Consider the following 6,992-nt stretch of genomic DNA (forward strand, 5'->3'; position numbering starts at 1 on the left):
TATAACTGTTAAGTAGTGCATGACTGTGTAGGAATTTAAACTACTAAAAATAAAGGTCAATATTGTATTTTTTTACCTTGCATGAACATGAGTATTCATATGTGTATGTATTTAATTAATTTTTGAGAACAATGGAAAAGAACCATTGACATGTTGTCCTAGTGTTAGTTCATGCTTGGGACTCTTAATTCTACCTGTGAAAATCCTTCTGCCTTTGTCCTAAAACACTGCCTTATCACATCCACTGGTCTTTCTTCTAGGTATCTTTTTACACGTTTGCCTCCCATCTTCAAGAAACAGTAGATCTGCCACTATGAATCTCTGGCCTGTGATAGGTGCTGTGCTATCTTCATTTCCTATACTTTTAAAGTTATCTTTTCCAAAACATGTGTTACATGGTTTCCTTTCCCTTGTATGTTTCTCCTTGCCCGTTGTATGTGCAAAGAGACACCTGTTATCAGAGCTGCAGGGGAAGAGGATCTTTTTCCAGGATTTCTCTTTCCATGGGGGAACCACACTCAGGAAGTCTGTGCAACCTTCCTAGACCCCTCATTCTTCTTTTTTCTGGATGATTAGGAACCTAAAAGAGGGAGATGAAGGTAGACGCTGCCCAACTCTTTCTCCTTGAGTTCAGTTCTTTCCATAATGCATGAAGATTATTAAAGTATTGTTTGTTGGTCCATCTATGCATCAGCTTTGACTTTTAGATTCCCTTAGATCATGCTCTAAAGAGTCTCTTAGGGTCTATGAGACCAGCACACAGAAAGTACATTTCTGTGTCTCCATAATCCCTTCCTCAGAATCCTGTGTCTAAACATAGAGACTATGAGTAGCAATTTACTGGGTTCCCTGAAGTATAAATATGATATCTGGGAAATTCATTATAATCCAGTAAAATAAGGATTAATATGCAAATGAAAATGAAACCCAAATCTCATCCTGGAATATGGTAAAAGTATGTATAAGTTATTGAGTATTTTCCACTATATGAGAGCACTCTAAGACCTAAGGCAAAAGTTACATTAAACAGAAATGAATGATTTAGGGACTATTAGTGGGAATAAGTTTGTGCTGGTAGTACATAATTATTATTAAATATTTGAGTAGTAGGTGACAAAGGATAAAATTTGATGCGAAAAATACACATGAAGGGTATTCTTTGTGCAGGATACTCTTAGATGGAGTTTAAACAAAGGGTCTACCATGGCCAGTCTCTCAAGCCTTTCCTGTCCTCATTGGTGCGCATTCAGAAGTATAGCCCAGGCTGGACTTAGGACTCCCTAAGGATGAACTCATAGGCTTGATCTTCCTGCCATGGCCCAAGTGCTAGGATTATAGGGTGTCATGATGTTTGCCTCAACTTCTTTTAAAACAAGTTCTAAATATACTAAATTTACAAAAGAGTATCTTGTTTTTCTTTTATTTAGCATTTAGTGGCACAGTTGTGTTAACTATTGAGCTTCTGAACATTCCTTCCCTAGCCCAGACCACAGTCTGCTCTAGTTGCTTCATCATCTCAGGTCTCAGTTTTTAGAAACCCAGGAATAGCTTAAAAGTTGTACATTACAGAAAGCATTTTGAAAATAAAGATGTTGGAAAATGAGTATGTTAAGACCAATGGAACCTCACTGTGCATTTTAAGTAAAACGGGGATTCATTGTGTGTCATTGTGAGTATAATGCTGAATGGAGAAATAGAAAAGAATGATGAACTGATGCTTATTTTACTTGTATTCACAGTTGAAAAGCCAGTGTAAATATGTGTAAATATGTGTAATTTATGTGTAAATTAGCTATTGAATGCAATGTAGGGAAAAGTTGAGATTTTCTTTTGACTATTACTTTCCATTTTACAGCATTCCTTCATGTGTATTCACATATACATTTATAGGTGTGCTTATGGACTTTCTGAATTAGTCTCCAAATCAATAATAATAATAATAATAATAATAATAATAATAATTGCTGCAAAAGACAGTAGAAGTACAACAGAACACAAAACAACCTGTGGCAGGAAATGAGTTCTTTAGCTGTGACTAGTTCTTTGTAGTTTGCAAAAAACCTTGGCTTTATTTAATAAACTCTGTTTTTAGCAACTGTCCATCTTAAGGATGTTGCAGATCAGAATAATATAATTAAGATAGCAATTAGAAAGGAAAGGGTAGAAATTGTGTAAGTATATGATTAGTGTATGAAAGCCTCAACAAATAAAAAAAGAAAAAAGAAAATGGTAATAAGAAATTGGAAAGTGGAATTTTTTTCTTTTACAAGTTAGGTAGGCACAAGTTTGTGTCTGTCTGTTACTGTTTGGTTCCCTCCTAGGTAAAGCATTGTGTTTACTGTCTGGTGCTGGGAAGGTTGTGTGAGGTAGTATTTTTCATACACGTCGTGATCATCAGTAATAGGTATGTTTTAATAATCACTCTCTTCAACACTAGCCTGAAAACAGCCTGGATGTGTGCTTGGTTAAATCAGTGCCTCTAAAAGGGAAATAAAGTAGTTAAAGGGAAGAGGACATTTAAGTGGAAGGATATGTAGACAATCTGTGGGTCTACAGATCTGACCTGCTCTCTCCCCAACATTGAAGTGACTATCTATTTTCAAGGGGACTCCTTAGCTTGTGGTGACATTGGTGGAATTGTCTGCAATGCGGTTGGCTGGCATCTTCTGTTTTTGAGTTGCGAATGGAAGGTGCTAATTCAGCCACACTAAATCCAGAGGTTTCCCTGATCAGGGCTGGTTAGAAATGTCATTTTACAGAATGGCTAGCAGGGTTATAGCACTGTTCAGACAGGGGCAGCATGGTATTTTAATCTTAAAAATTTACAAGAACTAATTTTAACTAGGGGAAATGGCATTGTTTTATTAAATAAATTCACTGATAATTTAGCAAATTATGTTAACTATCATTAAGGAAACCAGCCACACAACATGAAGGGGAAGTCTAAAACATAGCAGGTACCAGGTACTAGGAAGGAAGGAAGGAAGGAAGGGAGGGAGGGAGGGAGGGAGGGAGGGAGGGAGGGAGGGAGGGGAGGAAGAAGGAATGAAGAAAAGGGAGGAAGAAGGAATTGCTATTTAAACATCAACAGTTGTTAAATCTTCATATAATCAAAGTAGATACTTTAAAAGTAACAGAGCTCACCTCCATCTAGTGGTCAACCAACCCCTAGTGTTCTAACACTTTCTCATGCCACAGCCCATGCTGTAAGGGAAATGATCCCACCACATTCACGTTTTCCTTACCCCACCTCCTCCTCTTCTTTCCCCTCCACCATCAAGCATCTGCATCGCACCCACCAAGTAAGTCTTAGTCAACAGAGCTTGCCATGTATACAGCATACACTTTTCCTTGTATGTTGTGTTAACTTCAAAACACCATTTAGCTAAGCAGCAATGAGACCCCAGAACATGAGAACAGAGTAAAAAGACAACTATTGTTTCAGTGTAAGCTATCAGAAAAGCCTTAAGTTAAGAAAAAAGACCAAAACTGTAGGATCATTGCGGATTGAGAAAACAGTGAGAGGGTCTTTAATAAGTGGCAAAACTCCAGGATTGTTTTGCACTCAACCTGTTATAGAAGGTTTTTTTTATAGTTAATTAAATACAGAATCCATGTGTTTTCTTATGAATGACATGATATGGCCTCAGTCCCCAATGCTTACATATAGAAAGGACCATATGAAAGATGGGGAGGGTGTTGGCTGGAACTTTATGTCTTTCATAAAACATGTAAAAGGGTGTATTTATCCACTATTGATATTTTTTATTGCCTTGACTAAGTTTTAGCTAAGTTTTAAATTTAGAACAATGTTAGAACAACAGAGTTTTGGGGATAGTAGAGTTCCCACAGGCTCACCCTCAGTTGCTTCTGATACTCACTTCTCTCAGGAATGCAATTCATTAGTCATGATGCATAGTCCAGTATAGGGACACACGGTCATCCACTAAAGCTTCTGGGTACCAAGCCTCCTCCATTTTCCCTAACACGCTATATCTGTCCAGGATCCACCAAGGGCTGGCTGGAGACTGTACTCACAGTCAAGTCTGCTTCAGCTTCTTCTTCCTTACCGCAACAGCTTCTGCCACTGTTGGCTTTCTGATGAACTTGACGTTTAGTTGGGAGTAGTATTCAGGCATTTTTTTATGGAATATTTCTCATTTGGTGTCTGTCTCACTTTTTTCCCTCATGATTAATCTAGAGTTATGCATTTTGGGAAAAGTCATGAAATGTATTCATCATATCCTTTTATGGGCTCATGTTTCACTATAACTTGTCCCTGTGGATGTTGGTGATGTCCTCTGGGCCAATATTTGGGATCTTAGTCAACTTTAGGAAATACTGCTCACTAGAAACCTTGGGATTTGGAGTTTGGGTCCTCAAATGAAAAGCTGGAGACAGCTCATGGTCCAAGACAAATGCTGCATGAATGTCATGCTCTATGTTCTTAAAGGGCAGGGAAGAGATGATGGGGATACAGTACCAATATATGAAATTCTCAAAGAAAATTTAAACACTTTTGAGGCTCTGAAAACTTGTATTCTGGGTGTTATTGTTTTGTTTAAAAAGAAGAAAAGAGAAATTACTGAGAATATAAGTTTATTATAAGGCCCGACAGAATGGGGAGACTAAGAAGAGGAACAGGGTAATGGCTGACCGCCATGGCCGGAATAACACTGGGACCATCACATAACGACAAGCCAGGTACTGAAACATGTTTATAGAGTAGACCATGGAATTCCAAAAGTAGGGTATGTCAGACTCCTTCAGGTATATTAACCAAGTGCTCAGGACAAGGCACGGAGCTGTTTACAGAGCCAGGGCCAGGGTGATGGCATGTTCTACAAGAGAATTTTCAAAGTTGGGAGGCTTTGCTGAGGAAAAATGGCTGCTGTGCTTGTCTGGCAGTCATTTTACCCCACCCTACTTCCTAGAACACTTGCTATTGGTCAGAGAAGAAAGCCCACTCCACCCTCCCTTTCAGAGTTGCTGCTGAGATTCTGAGATTCTGGAAGGAGACTTTGCCCAAAATTCACCTGTAATGATAAATCTTTTCCACCAAGCCACCGGCACCCTGCAGCCACGTGGGTGCCCAAAATAACACACAGGTACAATGTTGCTGGCCAATGACTAGGATTTCTTAGCTGCTAGATCAGTCTTAATTATCAACCATAACTATTAATCTGTATATTTTATAAAGACTTACCATATAAGGACGCCAGAGGAAGGCATCTTCTCTTGCCAAGATCACATGGTGGCTCCAGAGAAGAGAGGAGGAGGAAGGGAGCAATTCTGACTCTGCCTGCTATGTCACTTCCTGCCTGGATCACAAGACTTCTCTTTACTACATTTCCCAGAATCCTCCTTGACTCCTAGTTCCACCTATCTTGCTCCCCTTTTGGCCAACAGTGCTTTATTCATTAACCAATAAGACTAACATATACACAGAAGGACCTCCCCTATCACTCACCAGTGGATCCATGCCATCTCCTTGGTCTTTAAAGTTCGTGAAGGGCCAGAAACACTATAGAAATCAGCATGTCTAACCAGACATTTGCCAGTGAAGGAGGAGGGGACCATATACTTTGACCCTTTGTAGATGAAAACAAATACTCCTTAAATCCGGAGTGTTTTCATTTGCAAGTGAAACTGTAAATGGCTAGTATATCTTGGCCACCAGTGTGACCAATCACTATTTCAGAATGGATCAAAAGCATTTTGTTTTCTATCAACAAAGTGACATGCACTTGAAATATATCCCAATGGACAAGTATGTATATGTGTTTTTCAATAATAATACCAGATACAAGGTTTATTAGTTTTGTTAAAAAATGAGGCTACTACTTGGACTTCTGCTCAATATTATTTGATAACCAGATGCAGTACTACGTAGCAATGTAGTTTCTATTCTTGTTTCGATCTAGATTTATGCATTTCCTTCATGCTTCATTGTTAAATATGGATATATGGTGCCATAGTCTGGCTATAAATAGCACCTGGAATCAGAACTGCATTTTGTGTCACACAACGAGAGTCTCAGAAATCTTTTACTATATATTTGGGGTGCAGATCGTGTGTATGGGAATCACTTATCTCCTTTAGCTATGAGGGTCCCAGGGATTGAACTCAGGTCATTAGGCCTGGTGGCAAGTCCGTTTACCCCTTAACCTACTGGGCCATTTTACCAGCCCTCCTTCCCAAAGAACTTATCTTACTGAAATGGATAGGTTGGCAAAGCATCCTCTGTAGTCCCTAATGGGAAGTTGGAGATACATTAACTATGAGGAACAGTAGATCAGGAGATAAGCTATAAGCATCAGCTAAGAAGAGGCTGTGACACCACTAAAATGACCACATGGATGATTTCAGCATAGAAGGGGATCGATCTTGGGAGAATGTATTATTCAAAGAGTACATGTTGTGAAACAACATCATATAACATTGTACATGTGTCTGTGGAAAATATTGAATCAACATTGGCATATTAATATTGATTTATCTGAAAATCGATTTTAAATAATCTGGTTCTTTTGTGATTATGTTCCTTGTCTATGTTTGTATCTTCTCTTATAGACCCACACTTAGTAAATTTTTAAAATTTATTTTTGGATATTTAGAGTTATTTAAAAAATTTTTAATTGCTACAGTACCAGTCAGTAGTGGCCAGAAGAGGGCATCAAATCCCTGGAACTGGAGTTGCAGATGGTCTTAAGCTGTCCTGTGTGCTAGGAACCAAACCCATCATACTTTTTCATTTTTAAAAATCACAGTTTTTCATTATGTATCTATCGTGTGACTCATAGCAGGGTTGTTTGGTTGTGACACAATTCATCTCAAATGTACTTAGATAAGGAAGTGGTTTCTTTTGGTTTTAGATGGCTGTGGTTGCTTCTCTCATAACACAAGAAGGAAGAAACCTGAGTCTTGGGGATCACTGAAGCCCCTTCTGCTCCTTCAGGGCCAGCTCCTGTGACTCCCTCTTTGTCATTTAC

At 38.7% G+C, this 6,992-nt stretch overlaps 1 protein-coding gene across 6 annotated transcripts in view; it reads right to left on the minus strand.

The window, feature by feature from the left end:
* Positions 1-5,324, minus strand: part of LOC100753012 — a 58,398-nt gene extending 53,074 nt beyond the window's left edge. For 3 of the 6 annotated variants that reach the window (XR_003482131.2, XR_003482130.2, XM_027400068.2), the window contains exon 1: positions 5,207-5,314. The gene's annotated coding sequence lies outside the window, so the exon portion shown is untranslated. Of the gene's footprint in view, positions 1-5,206 lie in introns of all 6 variants that reach the window. The other 3 variants (XR_003482129.2, XR_003482128.2, XR_004768587.1) reach the window with 2 other exon arrangements.
* Between the last annotated feature and the right edge of the window lie 1,668 nt (positions 5,325-6,992).

This window comes from Cricetulus griseus, chromosome 2 (genome assembly GCF_003668045.3).
Source record: "Cricetulus griseus strain 17A/GY chromosome 2, alternate assembly CriGri-PICRH-1.0, whole genome shotgun sequence".
Taxonomy (NCBI): domain Eukaryota; kingdom Metazoa; phylum Chordata; class Mammalia; order Rodentia; family Cricetidae; genus Cricetulus; species Cricetulus griseus.